The following is a 19,471-nucleotide window of genomic DNA, read 5'->3' as shown; positions in this document are numbered from 1 at the left end:
ATAAAATACAGACTGAGGGCCACACGGGAGGAAACAGTTTATCTGACTTCCAGGTTACAGTCCATCATGAAAGGAAGCCGGGACCGGAGCGCAAGGCAGGAACTGAGCCTGTGGTTGTGAATGAATGAGTGTAGCTCACCGTTCAGCTACATCTCTTATATCTCTCAGGATCACTTGCCCAGGGTTGGCATCACTTGCAAGGGGCTAAGCCCTCTCACATCAATCAACAATTAAGGCAAAACCTCCAAGGACACCGCCACATGCCAGCCTGGTGCTAGCATTCCCTCAGGTGAGGTTTCCTCCTCTCTTAGGACTCTAGTTTGCGACAAGTTAAACTACTCATCACAAATGTCTTTGTATCTTTTTATAAACTAGGCCTTCTCTGGACTCCTGGCCTTAGGCCACCACTGATCTGTTTGCTACTGTGTTTTCACCTGTTAAGCAGATTCCCAAAGTCTGAATCCGAATCCGGCAGCACACAGTGTTTCTGTGCCTGGCCCATTCCACTTAGCATAATGTTCTTAAGAGTTCTCAAGCTAATACAGCTATCAGTGCATGGTAGCAATTAGAATTCACTTCCTTAACAATCAAGTCAGCCCCTTGTTATGGTCTGCTTTTTAGAAAGTGGGAGTGTTTACTGGGGAAACATTGTTGTTCTTGATCTATTTTGCTAATATTGCCATACTTTTGACTTCTTCTAAAATTTATTTATTTACACACATGTTTTATTCATATGTGTGTGTGTGCCTTAATGAGTTTATGTGAGCTGATGCGTTACTGCAGGCCATAAAAAGGTATTGGGTCCCTGGAAGTAGAGTTACTGCTGGCTGTTTTGGAAACCAAACCCAGGTTCTGGGAGATAAGTAAGTGCTCTCAACTACTGGGGTACTTCTTTAGCCCCACATATTTGACTTGTATATATTCTATATAGCCAACAATGTTATTTCAAGCATTGTCTTTGTGTCTGACGTCAAGTGTTCCTTCTTCTTCCTGTAGGGTCCCAACATCTCTCTGGTGTCATTTCTATTCCCTTCATCAGTGTTCATATGGATAGTTGCTAACAATGATCTCTCTCAGTTTTTACGTTTCTGAATGTTCAATCCTTTTTGAAAAATGTTTTCAATAGATACATAATTTGGAGTTAACAGGTATTTAAGGGCAGGGGTGTTTGCTTTCTTTCAACACTGGAAAGATGTTCCCTTGCCTCCTCCTCACTGGCTCCTGTAATCTGTAGGGTTAAGGTGTCCCTGCATACGCCACTCCCCAATTTTTAGTTTTAGTTTAGAATGCTGAGTCATCTCTCTAGCCCTTATGCCTCCTCCCTCCTTTTCTCCTCCCCTCCCTCCCTCCCTTCCTTTTCAAGGCAAGGTTTCCGCTGTGTAACCCTAATTGCTCTGGAACTCCTCCTGTAGAAGGCTGGCCTCGAAATCTGCCTGCCACTGCCCTCACACTGTGTGAGTGCTGGGATTAAAAACATGCGCCGCCACCGTGCCTAACCCAGCCCCCTTTTTTCAAAATAAGCCTATTTATTTATATGCTTGGTTTCTTAGCGTGTGCACGTGCTTGTGTCTGTGCGACTGTGGGTCCTGGAGGTTAAACTCTGCTTATCAGGCATAGTGGAAAGTGCCTTAACCCATGAGGCGTCTTCCTGGCCCCACTGGGTCTTTTTTTATAGTTTCCATTTTTTTTTCCTGTGGGAATTCCTGTGTGCACTCATGCAAGTGTCCTCTTCTTGTAAATCCCTAAGCGTTTGAAGAGCTGCTTAGACGTCTGTCTTTGCTAGTTCTAACATCACTCTTACTTCGAGGGCTTGTTTCTGTTGGTTTACAGTGGCAACTTGATTATTCTTAGCCATAGGCCACATTTTCCCATTGCTTCACATCTCTGAAACATTGTCATGATCTTCTGGACATTGTGAGTGACATACTATAACAAATACATTTTACACTTTCTTCCTTCAGAATATAGCGAATTTTGCGCCGAGAGCCACTGATCTCAGCAGACTAAATATCTTTTCTTTCCTATAATCTTACCAGTATGCATGGCATTTACCCTAAGCATGTAGTTGTTGTTCCAATGTCAAGGTCTTTCTAGGGTGGCTCTAAGTATTTCCTGGGGTCTCACTACCCTGCTGTGTTGGAAACTTACCTCAGCCCCTGCAGGAACTTGGCAACCCTGTTCAGTTCTCTGATCTCAGCAGCAGGGCTTAGCCAGGTGTGGTGGCACACACGTTTACCCCCAGCACTTGGGAGTCAGAGGGTGGCGCACACCTTTAATCCTAGCACATGGGAGTTAGAGGCAGGGGGATCTCTGTGAGCTCAAGGCCAGCCTGGTCTACAGAGTGAGTTCTAAGAACATCCAGGACTACACAAGAAAACCCTGTCTTAAAAAAAAAAAAAAGTAAGGTAGAAAGTGAAAGAAGACACTTAACACCTGCCTCTGGCAGGTTTACACACGGACACACACAGAAAACACGGATTGTATGAGAAAGGGGAGGGGAGAGACTTGAGGGGTTGTACTCAATGTACAATACGTAGTTGTGTGAAGGTATCCTTATGCAACATGGAACTATGTTACATAAAAATATTAAAAAAAACATTGATTTAAAAAAAAAAAAACCCAGCTGGGCAGTGGTGGTGCTGGGCAGTGGTGGTGCACGCCTTTAATCCCAGCACTTGGGAGGCAGAGGCAGGCAGATTTCTGAGTTCAAGGCCAGCCTGGTCTACAAAGTGAGTTCCAGGACAGCCAGGGCTACAGAGAGAAACCCTGTCTCGAAAACCAAAAAAAAAAAAAAAAAAAAAAAACCCACAAATTGCAACAGTGCCCCCTTCAAGAACTTTATTTTAATCTAATCATTTGTCTTAACAGTCTTATCTCCAAAGGTTGTCACTTCTAGAGATCTTGGGAGTTAGAATTTACATGAGAATGAGGGTGAGGAGAACTTGTCCCTACAAGCTGTCTTGACCCTCCAGTTCTCATCATTCCCCGTAGCCTGCACCAGGATCTCAGGCACCAGGAAAGCACATGAACACTAAGGTAAAACTGCCTGCCTCACCTTGCGTGATTCCCTCCTCTCAACAGTCACAGCCCTGGACCAGCTGTTGCCCTCCAACAGGAGAAAGTTGCTTCTCACATTGCTCACGTCAGGAAGGCAAGTCCTGCACTGTTGGCTAGTGGCCAGCAGTGTGGGCCCAACTCCAGCTTTCTCAGGCTCTGCTCTGGCTCAGTCAAGATTATTCCTGATGCTAGACAGACCCTCCTCACCACATCTGTGAGTTCAGGTTTCTTTCTCATCATAACTACAGTTATGATGCCATGGTGCCACAACGTTCAGCAGATGGCTGGTACACACTGGCCTTGCTTGCATTCAGTCTCCCTCCCAGGGCAGCCCTGGCCTCACCATTCTTCAGTTCTTGAGCTGGGTGTAAAACGCTTTTCCCTTTGCTTTTCTTGTTGCCATTTCCTTCCTTGGCTTTATTTATTATCCTTAAAATAAGTCAAGTTTTTAGGGAATTAGTTTGAGTGAAGCAAGAATAGAGACATAGATAGGGTCAGAAGAGAAAAGACAGATCTAGAGAAGAGATCAAGGCAAGAAGGGAGGGAGACAACCAGTGGTCACAGACAGGTTATCTTCAGTGTTCTATATGAACTGGTGCGTTGGTCTTCAAGTCTAAATAAAACCTCTGTAGAGTCAGAGTCATGGCTTCTTATCTGGGGACCCAGGATGTGCTAGTCTCCATCTTGGCTCACTCACAGAGACAAGACCTGAAGTGACTGCCCTAGGCTGAGGATGGGAGAAAGTCAAGATGGACTGAAAGAGTTAAAATTTTTTAAACCTTCCACAGATGGAGTCAAGAGTGCAAATCAGCTTGTTCTGCATTCTGGGTCTTAGGAAACTAGCTATCCACAAGGTAAAATAGATGATAGATTGAATAGAGTTCAAAGCTGGGAGTTCAAGACAGCGTGACCAAGCGCTATGGGTACCAGGAACTAAAAACTGACCATAAGATAGATTGAATAGGGTTTGAGCTGAGAGTTCAAGTTAGCGTGCCCGTACATCCTGGATACCAGGAACTTGGCTGATTACATATAGGCTCTTAGAGAATAGCCTGTTCCTTGTACCCTGTCACAAACTGAATAATGGCTGGGACTTTCCACAGGTGCTCTCCAATAACCCTCCCTTACTCCCCCTGGGTTGTGGTTCCCCCCACCCCCCGAGTTGTGGTTTTGGGCTTTAAATTCTCTCTGTCTCCAAAGCCCCGGGGTCAGACCCCATTGCCCCTTCGTGGGCTACAGGTCTTGACCTCAGTATACTGATTAAAATATGCCTCTTGCTGATTACATCAAATTTGGTGTCTTGCAGTTAATGGGTGGCCGCAAATTCCCGAGGTTTGGGTGAGGTCCTCCATTTGTGGGGGCCTTACAGGATTTTCTGGGTCCTGACATTCTTGTCCAGCACCTGCCTGCTACCATGATAAGAACCACAGCCCAGGAAGCTGTGGTGGTCATTGGAGACTGTTCACCAGCTTGGGATGAGATCACTGTGTGTGGAGGGTGCGGTAGTTGATATTGAGTGACAACTTCTTCTTCTTCTTCTTCTTCTTTTTTTTTTTTTTTTTTTTTTTGAGACAGGGTTTCTCTGTGTATCCCTGGCTGTCCTGACACTCACTCTGTAGACCAGGCTGGCCTTGAACTCAGAAATCCGCCTGCCTCTGCCTCCCAAGTGCTGGGATTAAAGGCATGTGCCACCACCGCCCGGCCTGAGTGACAACTTCTTAGGATCTAGAAACACTTTAGAGGAAAACATCTGGGGATCCGTGCAAGGTAGTTTATTGATTGGGTTAACTGAAGGGAAGATCAACCCTAATTATGGGTGGCTTTACTCCATGGGCCAGGGTGCCAGACTAGATAAAAAGGAGGAAGTGAAGTAAACACTGCTTTCTTCTCGCTCTGCTTTTTGACTGCAGACGCTGTGCCCAGTCACCTCATGCTCCTGCTGCCCCCCCTTCCCTACCATCATGGACTGTACCCCTAAACTGTGAGCCAAAATAACCCTTCCTTCCTTCCTTCCTTCTGTCCTTCCTTCCATAGGTTGCATGGCAATTTTTTTACCTTTGCATATTGCAGACGTGTGTGTACCTATGAGCACTGTGTGCACAGAGAGATCAGAGGACGACTCTCGGAAGTCAGTTCTCTCCTTCCATCATGCAGGTTTTATGGTTGAACTCTGGTTGTCAGGCCTGGAGGCAAATGCCTGTATCTGATGAGACATGTTGCTGACCCTTAAGCTGCTTTGGAGTGTGTTTTGTCCCAGCCATCAGAATGTTAATGAATACAGACAGCATAGTCTAGACAGGGAACTCCTCTGGAGAGGGCTTCTTCCTAATATTGTAAAACCCACTCAGGACCTCTGCTCCCACTCTGGGATCTCCAGCGCCCCCATCTCTGTTTGCATCTGTTAAAACCAGCTTTGGGCTACTTGTCTGATACTGAACCCCAAGGACATCTCTGAGGACCCCTCCAGGACTGTCTACTAGCACAACCCCCAGGACCATTAATGGGGTACAATATGGTCTCCAGCTGTTTAGATTTGGGGCTCACCTCCAAGCTCCGAAGGTGCTGCCAACAGGCCTCATCTGTACTTGAAATGAGAGAACATCTGACCGTCTGAAAAGGTCTTTTTCTTGATATCAGATCCGTGGGGCTCAGGACATCCAGGAGAAAATGCACATACTCCCCTTTTGATGTTGAAAGCCCCAATGAGGGCTGACAGTCTTCAGGACTTCAGGCCCCACCCCTTCCTCACAGTACAATTCCCTGGTAAGTTTAAGTAGGTGGAATGGGAAGTGGGGGGGGTGGGAGGGTGGGGGGGTGGGGAGGAGGTTGGATTTTCATTATCATCAGAAAGAAAGGAACTCTAAGGATACCAATAGAATGGAGTTCTATAAATGGCACCATCTCAGTTCATCACCATTCAGTATACACAGGCGTTATTTTTATCTAAATTATTTTCAGAACAAGGATAAGATTCATATGTTAAATTAAACAACTGTTACTCTATTTAGTTTCATTTTATGGCTAATGAAACCATGAAGACAATGAGAACTTGTAATAGGTCTGGAAAATATTATTACTGAGCTGATAAAAAGAATATAAATACTGGCCTATAAATTATCGAGAAACGCTCAAGTAAGAAATAGTTCTATTTTAACGTGAACTAAGGAAAATAAATACTCAGCAGAGAAAATTACAAGGGACAACTTGTTGCCAGGCAGGCGACAAATCAAGAAAAATGAAGCTGAGCGGACGAACGATGAGTCACCCACCAGGTGACGGAATCACAATATGAAATTACACAGTGTCTTGTCCGATTTTTGTTGCTGTAACACAATGTCTGAAAATAGATCGTTTATAAGAAGATCCATTTACTTTGGCTTGAAGCTCTACAAGGTCAAGAGCAAGACGTTACCATCTTTTCAGTTTCTGGTGAGAGCTACATGCTTCTCAAGGTAGAGGAGAAAGTGCAAGTGGGTATGTGTGTGTGGGAGGCAGGGTGGGCACAGAGGCAGGCCTGCTTTATAACCTGACTCTCCAGACACCTCGCCCAGCCTCGAGAGAAAGGCACCGATCTCGATCTCGGTCAATCCCTCCTAACACAGCTACCAAACTTCAGCAGAACCTTAGGTGGGAACAAATCCACATCCTTGTCTATTTACACATCTGAAGAACTCTCTCCCAGAACTTTGAGGGAAGGGAAGGTCATTTGCATTTGATTGCAATTACAACCGGAAGGTGTGGCCCTTAAAGAGAGGGCTTTTCAGCCAATCACTGCCTGTAGAACCCAATTACACTTGCAAAGGCCATGAGCAATATGAATCTCTCTCCTTTAGCAGCTGTGAGGCTCATAAAACAAGCCGAGACAAGGGTCTACCTTGTTCCCTGGCCAGCATCACTCACTTGGTTAAGACACTGAGGCCTGCGTCACAATCCCTCAGTATCTCTGCTCTTGGTCCTGCCTGATGCCTACTGGCTTGTCTGTGTTGGCAGTGACTTTCTTTGGCTGTTCTCTCTTGGTCATATTTCTGGCTACTCCTTGGTCTCCCTCTGCCTGATCTTCTTTCTTCTGCCTCTTACTTCCCAAGAAGTAGTAACCAGAAACCACCCACCTGTGAGCTTGGAGCCTGTGTCCTTGCTTCGTCCTTGTGACCTGATGGTGGAGGATGGGCAGTTCAGGACAAACTCCCCTGAAGTCTCTGGTCAAGCACCCTTTCTGTCCACCTGAATCTTAGAATAGTTGAGGACCCTCAACCCAGAGATCCTGCTATCTGACTCTAAGGGAAGGCTCGGTGAGCTCACCAAGCTGGACCACTTCAAGGACAAAAAGGCTTATTGAGGGTCAAATTGCCAAGGCTATCTCTGGAGGTGGGGGTGGGGCCAGGGAGAAGCAAAATGACAGAAAAGGAAGCAGATTTTATAGGACAGTCAGCAGGGTGATGTCAGCAGCTGATACAGACTGTTCAGATTGACCGGGAACTATATGCCCTGCCTGAGGTAGTTGACCTGGGGGTGGGTGTGGGTGTGGGTGGGCAGGATTAAGAGAGGTTCCTGGTAAACATAAAAAATGCATTAGAGATCTGCCCACCTTCAGGCTTCTGTAAACCGGGCCAGAGTCCTTCTGTTCAGGATGTTGTCACCAGCCCTGTCATTTTGAGGGTCTGCTTTGGACCTGGTACAGACCACCCTTCTTATCTCTTCCTTCTTTACTTCCTGCCTTCCTTGTTCAATCCACCGTCCCTTTCATCCCGTCAACACTAATTATGAGTGCTGGGTATAGAGCTGCTAATAAGACAGGCAAGGCTTCTATCCTCAGGGAGCTAATCCAGTGAGACAGACAAACATTAAGTCCACCAACAAAGGAATCACAGCCATGCATATATATTTGCAAACAGAGATGTGAGCTCGGGGAGGAAGCACAGGAGACTCTGCAGTGGGCTAACAGGGTCAGTTTAATTTGGGTGCTCTGGGAAGGTCTCTTAGAGGGAGTGGTAATTAAGCTCCCTGCTGCAGGCTGTGCCAGAGTTATCCACAGAAGTGTGAGGGACACTGTTCCCTGAAGAGGGGACAGCAAGGGCAAAGACCCCGAGGCGAGCTTGGAGTTTTTCAAGGAGCTGGAGGCATGCCAATAAGGCTGGAGCATCCAGGGAGAGGAGAAGATTGACACCGGAGATTCGTGGGCTGAAGGCAGGTGATTGGACGTGAATTACTTTTAAGAGTGGCAAAGAACCACTTAAGGATTTCTCAGGTGGTGGAGGAAGAAAAGCAAATTTGCATTTAAATTTGGGGGGATTGGAGGAGCAAGGGCTCCTGTGGAGTGGACTGGTAGGAAGCCACTAGTCCCCTGAGATCACAAGGGCACCAGGTCTTCTCAGGGCAGGGCAGGGGGCGGCGGGGGTAGCCAGGGACAAATGGAAAGCCTCAGAAGACATTTAGCAGTTTGACCTTGAGATTTTCTAATAAGAAATAAGAAAACGGAGCTGTCACTGTGGCAGGAGCTGTGACGGCCCCTGCACAGTGGACAGACAGACTTGAAGGATGGACATACTTCCCCTTTGGAAGGCAGAAGTCTTCCTGTTTTATAGTTAAGTGTGGGCAGTGCTTTGCTCGAGAGGCACTGTCACCCAAGGTCACTCACACCCTGTTTAGAGCTGGGAGTAAAACCCTTGGGCTTAGCTTCTGTCTGGTGCCCATCCTTTCCCTCGCGTGAGCTAAACCATGACTATAAGGACTTTCCTAGGGCGGGGCTGCAGCCTTCCTCGCCGCCCTCTTGGTCAACCTTAGGTTGGGGGACAGTGCTGAGGAAATCATCCTGGAAGAGTGGAGGTGTCTATAGCACAGTGACCCCTGCCCCTCAAACTGCACGCCTCCCTCCCCCGCTCCAGCTTCTATCTCTGCCTCCTCCTGTCACTTTTACCCTTCACATGCCCTCCTCTTTACCAAATCTTCCACCTTAAGGACATTGTTTATCCCTGTGCATCCTGAATCTTTAACACCTCCGTATTGAACTGGGCAGCATGGTATATGATCTAGTTACCTCCTCTTGGGGCAGCCTCCCTTTCCTCTTTACTGGGACCCCTCTCCCCACCTGTACCCTTTCCTTTCTTGGCTATTGTATCTTAACCTTTGCTGCAACCCCGGCTCTTCCTCCCACCTACCTAAGCCAATCTGTACCCCCTGCTGCTCATCAGATCATTATAACACTACTACCTACCTCCAGCCTGTCCCGCTTCCGTTTCCTGCTCAAAACCCTTCAGAGACGGCCCATGGCCCACTTGAGGATCTGCAAACTTATCCACTGGCGGGAATACCAAGCTTTGATGGAGGAAGTCTTTCTCTCCTTGACTTCTCTGTATTTTTGATACTTTGTGTCTTTCATTCGCTGTCCGCCTCCCTTGTCTCCAACCACCTCAAACTTTCCCATACTGCCCCAACATGACCTCTTCGGAGAAGCTTTCCAGACTTCCCTCCCTCATCCCACCCATCTGGGTTTGTCTTCCACCATTTACCTGTGGAAGCCAGCCTTACCCCAATCACTAGTGATGCAGAAGTCGAGCAGCATGGGAGGGTGGTCCAGCTCCAGCTGAGATTGCTTAGATGTCTATAGGATGCTTTGTTGGAGGTGATTCCGGCAACCAGGGAGAAATGTCCACACTGACCTTCTCATCTGGAAGCCCCTGGCAGGCAAGGTCTATGAGGGCTCGTTTCTCCAGCCACTGTGTTCAACACAAGGCAGTGCAAGCGCGGGTGCTAAGGTGATGTTTAGGGTTCTGGAGAGTGGATTAAGGTAGCCAAGGAGACCTGCTGGAAGCAGGTAGGGTTGGTGGAACAAGGGAAGGTTTGGACCAGGAAAAGGAGGGGGTGGGAGATGGGCTGGAGAGAGGACAGTGCTCTGGTGAGATTGCTTCCGTCTGAGCAGAAGATACCAGGCAGAGGAATCAGGATGATGGAGCCATAGCAGGATCCAGCCTTCCCATACCCTGCCTCACTAGGTCATAAATACTGGATGGACTTTTTCTTAACCCTTCTGATCTTCACAGGAGAGGCCTGAGGAGAGCATTGAGTGGCTTGGCCAGTGTGGGAGAAGCTGGAGCAGAACTGGGGTACTGGGGACCTCTGTCCACACGCCAGCTCGTGCTTTTATGTTTGTCCGGGCTCAGGAGGGAGCTGGGGAGGTGAGGATCTTATCAGGGAACACAGGTTATTTCTGGAGGGTACAGAGCCATTGTCAGCGTGGAGGGGGTGATGGGTGGGGTTGGGGACTGGATGCAGGAAGTAGAAATCCAAGCAGTCTTTGGAGGCAAGACTTGGGGACTTCTCTGATAGGTGCCTGGAGAGAAGGAAGTGACAGTTGTCACTGAATGACAGGCTTGTGGGGTCCTGTTTCCCTGACCCTACCATGGAGTAGAGCTGTGTCTCCAGTTCTTGGGTGGGGGTGCTAGGTGTGGGAGCACCCACAGAGTAGAGCTGTGTCTCCAGTTCTTGGATGGGGGTGCTAAGTGTGGGAGCACAGCTTTCTCTCATTTGTACAATGGCACTGTTTAGGACAATGGTGTCCTGGCCTTGTCCTCTGGGCCTTTGTCCCCTACATAGCTTATTCTCCACAACTCCCTTACTAACACTCTGAGGGCCAAATATGTGGAACAATTAAACATCAGCCCACTCCCATGTCTGTCTGTCTGTCTGTCTCTCTCTCTGTCTCTCTCTCTGTCTCTCTCTCTCTCTCTCTCTCTCTCTCTCTCTCTCTCTCCACCATAGGCCTTGGAGACTTGCATGAGGCCCACTCACATTAGGCAACTATTTTACTTGTCCTATTAATGCAAATGTTAATCTTGTCTTTAAAAATGTCCTTGGAGACACATTAAATATAGTGACCGAATAGTTGGACGCTTGGGGTCTCAGTTAACACATAAAATCAGCCAGCACAGCTTCTTCCAGAAAGCCTCAGTTTGAGAAGACACCGAGGGATACACAAGATTGGGGGCCAGACCCAGGATACGCAGCAGGTCATCATCCAGGTAAAGGAATGGCATATGCAAGACCCTGAGGCCAAGATACTGTAGATACAGTCACAGCGAACAAAGACGCCATTGTGTCTGGAAGAGAATGGAACAGGTGGTTAGGAGATGAGGTGAGCAAGGCAGGAGGGATGGGTGAGGGGTATGGCTCACTGTTTGCTCTGGTGGGGATTGTGGACTTTAGTCTCAATGAGATAGGAAGACAATGAGGAAGGATTTACTTGGTGATACAATGGGTCTCTTTTGCTTGGTTGACTAACTGGATTTTCCTCGTTTTTGTTTTGTTTTTGAGGAAGGGTCTTCTATATCCCAACACAACCCTGAACTCTCTATGTACCTGAAGGTCATCTTGAGGCTCATATCCTCCTGCCTCCTTCCCTTACTAGGATCACAGGGGTGCCCCACCCCACCCATATTCAGTGGTACAGAGGCTGAAACCCCAGCGCCTCATGCATGTTACACAAGTCCTCTACCAACTGCTGTCCTTAGCTTTGACCTTTGTCTTTAACGGCTCGCTCTGGCTACTTTGTGGAAACAGAAACCTTGTAAGGAGGTGATAGATTATGTTTTGTAGGACTGATGAGAAATAGCCAGAACAGTACTTCTCAACCTTCCTAATGCTGTGACCCTTTAATACAGTCAGTTCCTCATGTTGTGGTGACTCCCAACCATAAAATTACTTCATTGCTACTTCATAACTGTAATCTTGCTGCTGTTAGGATTCGTAAGGCAAATATCTGATACACAGAATTATATGTGTATATGTGACCCTCCCCTCCAAGGTAGGGTCATGACCTACAAGTTGAGACCCACTGATGGAGAAGGTTCTGAAGAGCCAACAGTATGCTGAAAAATGAGGTAAGAGCTCTGGAAGGACCCTGAGGGATTTCCCCTTGAGCTGGATTTTCATTTCCTTGTGTGGGAAACAAGGACAACCCCACAGGGGAAGCCGGCAGCAGTAGGCAGGCTTGTAGCAAATACTGGGCAAACGGCCATGTAAAAGAGAGAATCTGGAGAAGCCTTGGAAGGGTGTGGGAAAGACACGGTCAATGCCAAAGAGAGAGTATCCTCAGGGGCAAGGTCCATGTGAGAGAGGCAGGGGCCGCCACACTCATTTCCCATGATAGCCCTTCCCAGCCTGCCTGGTGGCCTTAATTCCAAGCCCATATGACTCAGAGCAAAGCCATCAGGAGAATGTGTATCCCTTCTCCATCCCTGTCTGCTCCCTCTTGTTTCTTTTTGCACAAGCTGCAGCCAGGTAAGGGAAACAGGATCCAGAGGTTTTCCCAGGGACCATGCTATGCCGGATCATACAGAGTTGGAGCCAGGGGTCTTCTGCCGCCTGGGCAAGAAAGCAATCTCACAATAAGACGCCTGTACCCTTGGAGCCCCCCTCCACTTTGGAGCTCTCTCCTGAAGTAAACATCCAGAAGGAGAAGCCCATCTGCTGGGCAGAGTGGGAGAGGATTCCTCTCCTTTTCCTCCTGAGAGAGAATACAAGCCCCCAACAGGGAGGCAGCATAGACATAGACGGCTCTCTTACAAAGAAGCTAAGTCGCACAGCCTGTGTGTCCTCAGGTCCTTCTCTGCAGTTTGCCCTGGAGCTAAGTTATCTCCTCCTACTTCTCTTCTCTTCCCTGCGCAGGTGCTGAGCTGGGCCAGCGGGTATCTCCAAGCAGCCTCTGCTAATGAGCTCTTAGCAGGTAAACAGCTCTTCCTTGACCCCCTTCAGGAAATGCAAGAGACTAGACCGACCTGAGCTGGCTGCAAAGCAGAAACCGTCCAATCTACAGCCCCTTGATCCTCACCTCGCTGGGACCTCTCTGCTCTTTGTGGCTGGGGCCTCAGGATCTCCAGGTCGAATGGAAAAGACCCAGACTGTCAGGGAGCAGGGCTGCTAGGAAGCTTTCCACCTCTATTCTGGAAGAACTTAGAAAGAAGGGTCACTGTAGTTGTTTAAGACCATGGAGGTTGGGGGCAGGCCAAATGGGGCTGGCCTGGAGTCTCTAGCTTTCTTCATCATTCCATGGTATCTGCCGATGCTGGCCAGGATCCATGCCTTAAGCCCAGGTCAGTCCAGTGACAGCCTCTTCCGGGGGCTCTTGGTGAGTTCACGGGGGTGGGTGGGTGGGTGGGGTTGATTGTCTGGAATCCAGGACATAGAAGATGCCTGGAATGACTGACTCCCAGTCATAGTAGGAAACTGTAAAATCCTCACAGGATAGAGGAAGAGACAGATTCCAGCTGCCGCACACACCAGGGCACATAACTGCTCTGCTTGTTACAAGCCTGCCAGGTAAGAAAGAAATTGACACGGGTGGGTAGAAGTGGGTGCAGCTGGGGCTCCTGTCACCTGGCTACCTGAGGCTCTGCCTCTCTCCCCTTCCCTCTTCCACCCTCCTTCTTTCCAGGTCCTGGCTCTGCTTTCCCCGACTCCATCTGCAGATGCAAGTGAGCGCCAGCCTGGGAGGGGCTGCACCTTCCCACAACTGTCTCCTTTGGATCTTTTTGCGGTCTGGGCTTGCTGTTCTCTCGACAGTAGTCAGGAAGCCCTTACCCCAAAAAGTATCTACGGGAGGCTTGGTCTACAGGGGAGACACCCAAGGGCTCCAGGTGAGTCACATGAAACTCAAGAATACCACGTGGGCCCAGAACATCCTTACCATACCTTAGTGTTGCCAGGAGACCATGGGCCAAGCCCTAAGCCTTAGGTTCTCAATCTTCCTAATGCTGTGACCTTTAATAAGTTCCTTATCTTGTGGTGACCCTCAGCCATAATATTAATTTGTTGCTACTTCCTAATTGTAATTTTCCACTGTTACAACTCGTAATGTAAATATCCGATGGCAGGATATTTATTTAGTATGCAATCCCCAAATGAGTCGTGACTCACAAGTTGAGAACCACTGCCCTAAGATTTTCTATGTCCCAGTGACCTCATACCTTTCCTGATAGACAGTGTTTAGTAGGAGTGGCTCCAGTCAAGGCCAGAAAAGGCCACTCAGTTAGATGTTACTGGCTGTCATGGACACTCTTGGCAGGACTGTGTGGCTCAATATGTCCAGCCCTCCTTCCTGTGCATTGGATAGACATGAGGTCCAAGACAGGCCTCCTGTTGGAATCCTCGGCAGAGGGACCTGTAACTGGGAACACCACAGTTGATCCCAGCATCCATGTGAAGACAGTGAGCTTCTGCAGCAGGATGAGGTGTCCAGCACCTGCTGTCCCTTAGCCCCAGTCAGTCGACACGACCTCCTTTCCCCTGTGAGTCATTACTAGTCCTTCAAGATAAAATTCCTTGATTGCTCAAGTTAACAGACCGGATACCATTACTAACCTCTGATTCACCTCCATCTAGAGGGAGGAGGGGGGATTGCACAAGCTAGAGAAAAGGGGCCGACCTGGGGGAGATCTGAGTCATCCCTAGAGGGTGCCTTAAGTAAGATCCATAAGCAAGGCTTGAGGTAAAAATCCAGGGAACTTTCTGAAGCGCCGTGTTGGAATAAAAGAGCAGAGGACCGACATAACGTAGGAAGATTTAAAGTCACCGGGTCCCCAGTTTCCAAAGGTTGTAAGGATAAGCGATGACAATTGCAGGTGGCTCCTGCCAGTTTAAGAGAGTTGGGTAGAACTCTGCAGCTGTGGCGAGGAACGAGCTGTGGCGACTCAGTGATGGCCACATGGATATCCATCTCATTTTCTTCCTCCCCCACCTCACCTCTGTACTTCCAGGCCCGGAGAAGGCCAGGCTCTGTGCCCTTCCATATCTGGATCTCTGTGCTCTCTACACCCAGGTGCGGGATGGGTGGGCAGCCCTGGACAAGGAGTAAGGTGTCACTCTCATTGTTTACAAAGCCACGGATCTTGAGAAACAAAGCCCCCAGAAGGTTCCATCCCTGTGCAGAACCGCTGGAGGCAATTCTAAGGGGATGTGTGAGCTCCTGTATGAGTCTCGCTTAGTTCAAGGGAGCCTAAATGGGGCTGCTGGAGTGTGCTGTGGGGGATCAGGAAGGAGAGCAGAATTCACAGGTCAGAAGGGGGACCTGTAGGTGTATGGGGCAAACGCCCCACCTGGAGACAGGAAGACATCGGCGGAGAAGGCACGACGTGGACAGGCCACGTTACAAGGCTGATTCATGACCACAGGAGCTGATGCTCCCTGACTTACCAATTCTGGCCCCAACAAAGCGGGTTTGCTAGGCCACGATCCCCAGCGTGAGGGTGGGAACGGGGAGCGTGGCTCAAGGGCGGCATCGTGCGGTCATCTTGGGGTACTTCACCCTACATCCTCTATTGAGTGAGGTTATTGTCTGACTCTGGAGGACATCAGTCTTTCCCTGCAGATTAGTAATTTCAATGCCAAGCAGTCCCTCCCCCAAGGGCCACAGAGCCTGGGGCAACGTAGAGGTAGGCGGGAAAGGATGCTGGTGTGAGGCGTCCTTCAGTGAGGTTTACACTTTGCTTATCACTCTCAGTAAGTCACCTCTTGAAATGGGTTTCTAGGTCCACGGCCTGGACATTTGATTGCCCTTTGCGCCTCAGTCAAGTATCTCAAGTCTCAGTTAGGCTCCCTTGGGGAATTGTTCCCATTAGAGGACATCTTTTGGAAAAGACTTCAGATCCCAAAGTTCATAGGAAGAACCTGGCCTTCCATGTCAGTCAGATCCATCTTCTAGGACTAGCTGTGTGCTTTTGGAAAAGTTCTTAACCCTCTCTGAGCTTCACTTTGCTCATCCCCAAAACAGGGGTAGTAACACCTTCCTTATAGGGCCAAGGGTCCCAACTCTGGGCCTAATGAAAGTCAGCTCTGGGGTGGGATCCACATGACCACCTGTGTATAGCTGCCTTTCTAGGTGTGTGTGTGTGTGTGTGTGTGTGTGTGTGTGTGTGTGTGTGTTGGTTGGTAACCAGCCATGGGTGTCCACTTCTGCCTCAGCACCCAGGCAGGAAGGAGGTTTGCTGGTCAGGATATTGTAGAGAAGGTGGTCTTCAGGGGGCAGGGGAAGGGACCTCAAGAAGGCAAGAGCACTGTTCTGCTCCAGCTCCTGAAGTCCCAGCATCCTAAGGAGTTGCAAGGGCTGGTGGTCTAATTGGAGAAGAGCCTGGGGGGGGGTGGTGTCCCCATCTGTAGATCATCTTGGCCTGGGGAAAAGAAGGAACAGAGCAAAGTGGCACAGAAGGGGCTAAAGGAAATCAAGAAAGAAAGGGAATGTGGAGAGGCAACATGGGAAATCTCTCCAGATGGCTAACGTTGCCCTCTCAGAGGTTCAGGGGGCTTCTTGGACACCTAGGCAGGGTGGCTTCTCTCCCAGGAAGCTGAAGGGTGGGATCTGATCCAGGCTGGACATATGGGCCATGCCAATAAAGAGGCCTTGCACCAATCTCCTTCCTTCTTGAATCAGAGGAGCGAGTAAGGCATCTCAGCTACCAGCCTGCTCCCTCCCAGGCTCACCCTCCTAATAGGCAGACAGGACCAGGACCCCATGGTAACCTGAGAACGGGAGCTGTTGGGCTTTGTGGGCAGTGAAGGAGTAGTAGGGAGAGCTCCTGAGATCTATCAGGAATCTGGAAGAAAGAGGATGGAGAGATTAGCCGAGGCAAAGAAGCCGAAAGGTTTCCCAGAAGTCCTGCTGGACCAGAGACATCAAAGGTGGCTGGAGTTATCACTTCCCATGAGCCTGACAACATGTGACCCTGCAAAGCAACATGACATCAGCAGCTTTGTTCAGCCACCCCACCTGTGAACCTGCCCTCACCTCTTCTGCCTGTAAAGCCTCTCAGTTGCTCCCCAAGATCATCTGGTCCAGCAGGACCTGGGAGTGTGACAAAGAACACCCTGAATGAAGCTGGCATGCAGTCACATGCAGAGGACTGGACAGGGGCTATTGGTGCTTTCACATTTATATTTGTACCCTAAGTCCTGGGGTCCAGTGTATACTCATCCTGAAGGCTGTTCCCTTTAGAGGTGTGGTCAGGGCATTTGGGATAGGGACAGAGCTTGTAGACCAGTGTTCCAGTACATGGCTCCTTTGCTGAAAGACTAAGAGGTCCCCCTTTGAGCTCTTTTAACATTAAGGCTGCAGGATCATTGACACAATCCAGACAAATGAGACAAAGTAGGGACCTCTTTGGTACCTATACCTCAGCGTCACACTGTGGAGGTTGCCAGGTGCTTCAGTCTGGTGACTGGAATTTTTGTTTTTGTCTTGTTTTTGCTGTTTTTGTTTGTTATGTCTTCAGACAGCCTGTTGTTCAACTGTTTTCAGCACCCGATGCCTCTGTCCAGAATTGAAAGTGGAACCCAGAAACATCGTAAGAAGCCCCCCCTGCACACTTCTATGTTAGAACCACTGGCCCAGGGCTGAGCTTTGGTGGGATCATGACAAAGGAATCCAGGGGTTGACGCTTGAAAATAAGAGTTGCTGAATGGCTAAGGATTTTACAAAGAAACACTGGGAAAGACAGAGGAAGATAAAGAACTAGGCAGGACTTCCCTCTGGAGAGAGAAGCATTGGAGGGGTGGGGTTGGAAATCAGACCTCCAGTGGCTGTGGAGGTGGTTGATACAGCCAGTTTCCTGTGTTCTCAAATCTACCCCCACATCTGAACGAGGGAGATGGGGTCAATTTCTGTGAGCCGTGAGATCCGGGAGGGCAAGGATAATTGACTGGAAGGAAGACGCCCTTTTAGACATCCATTGCTACAGCCGAGAAAAACACACTGTGAACACAGGGAAGGAAATCCCAACAAGGTTCTCTCTTATCCATGCCCTTCTCATGCAAATGGATGTAAAATGCATGTAAAGTGTTGCTAGGGTTTTGTACTTCTTTTTTTCTTCTTCTTTTTCTCTTCTCGGTTCTGAAGTACTTCAACCTCACAGCAAGATACAAGGAGAAATAGACCAAGGGCCATGTACCTACCCCAACAAATGGCAGATGCTAACATTTTGCTGCATTTATATCAGATTCTTCAAGCAAACAAACAAACAACAAAACCCCATTGCTGAAGCCCCTTTGTGTCGATTTCTCTCTTCAAATACACAGTCGCCAGCCTGCAATCCTCAGATAATTTTCTCATGCACATGCTCACCCGATATTACTCATAAATGACAACTAGCAATACTTTGAGTGAGTGCTTTTCATTTTGCATCAGCGGTGTCAGAGTGACCCTATCGTTTGAGAACTCGCCGAGTTTTTAAAAATCTAGCATTGTGTTTCCAAGCACACTGATTTTAACTTCTGAATAACCAGACAGGCACAAGAAAACCACAGTTCATGCCCTCATTCTCGATGAACATTTCCATTTGCCGCAGCCTGGATACAGCCTGTTCCTTCTGAAACTCGTGTTGGAATTTGATTGCCGTCACATCATGCCTCCGCCCGCATGAATGGCTTAATCCATTCGTGGACTAATAGGTCAGCTCAAGACTGTCTTCCTTATAAAAGTGAATCTCACGTGGAGGAGTAATGCATGTTGGTTATGCCAGCTTAGGCTCAGGCAGGGGGATCCTAAGTTTGAAGCCAGTAGCAACTGTCTTAGTCACTGTTCTATTGCTGGGGAGACACCCCATGGCCAAGGCAACTCTCATAGAAGAAAGCATTTAATTGCGGGTTTTAATTCAGAGGTTTAGATTATTACCGTCTGGGAACATGGTGGACTACATGTAGGCATGGTGCTGGAGAAGTAGCTGAGAGATACATCCTGATCCACAGACAGAAAAATAGAGAGAGAAAGTGGGGGGAATGAACTTTTGAAACCTCAACCCCTGTACACACACACACACACACACACACACACACACACACACACACACACACGACATACTTCCTCCAATTCCTCTAAGCTTATCAAAGACTTCCACTCCCTAGTGACTAGGATTCAAATATATGTGCCTATAGGGGCCATTCTTATTCAAACCATGGCAGCAATTTAGCAAGATCTGTCTCAAAATAAAATAAGCACAATGGCTGGAGATGAAGGCCAGTGGTCTTGGGTTGAACCCCCAGTACCATTAAACCAAACAAAGACAGCAACAAAAATAAATACATAGGTAAGTGTGGAAAGGGGAATGGTAGTAGTCAGATGCCTTAACCCAACAGCCCGATTGGAACCCGGGAACTTACATGCTGGGAGAGAACACTCAGTTGTCTTCTGACCATCACAAACATGCAGTGGCATGTGAGGCTGCATTTTCACTCCTTGCTGCTGCATGTTTGCATGTGCACACAGACTACACATTAAATAAGCACTAAACCAACGCTAAGAAAAACACAATAACAATAGAAGAAGCAGTGAACCCTCTGACTGGTGTGTGTGTGGTTTCTTACCTGAGATGTGCTCCGCCATGTTTTGATGCAGCAGGAAGACCCTGTTCCATACAGTTTAGAGAATGATCTCCAG

The sequence above is a fragment of the Arvicanthis niloticus genome, chromosome 15 (assembly GCF_011762505.2).
Source record: "Arvicanthis niloticus isolate mArvNil1 chromosome 15, mArvNil1.pat.X, whole genome shotgun sequence".
NCBI classification, from domain to species: Eukaryota; Metazoa; Chordata; class Mammalia; order Rodentia; family Muridae; genus Arvicanthis; species Arvicanthis niloticus.
Note: the sequence above shows the minus strand (reverse complement) of the source record.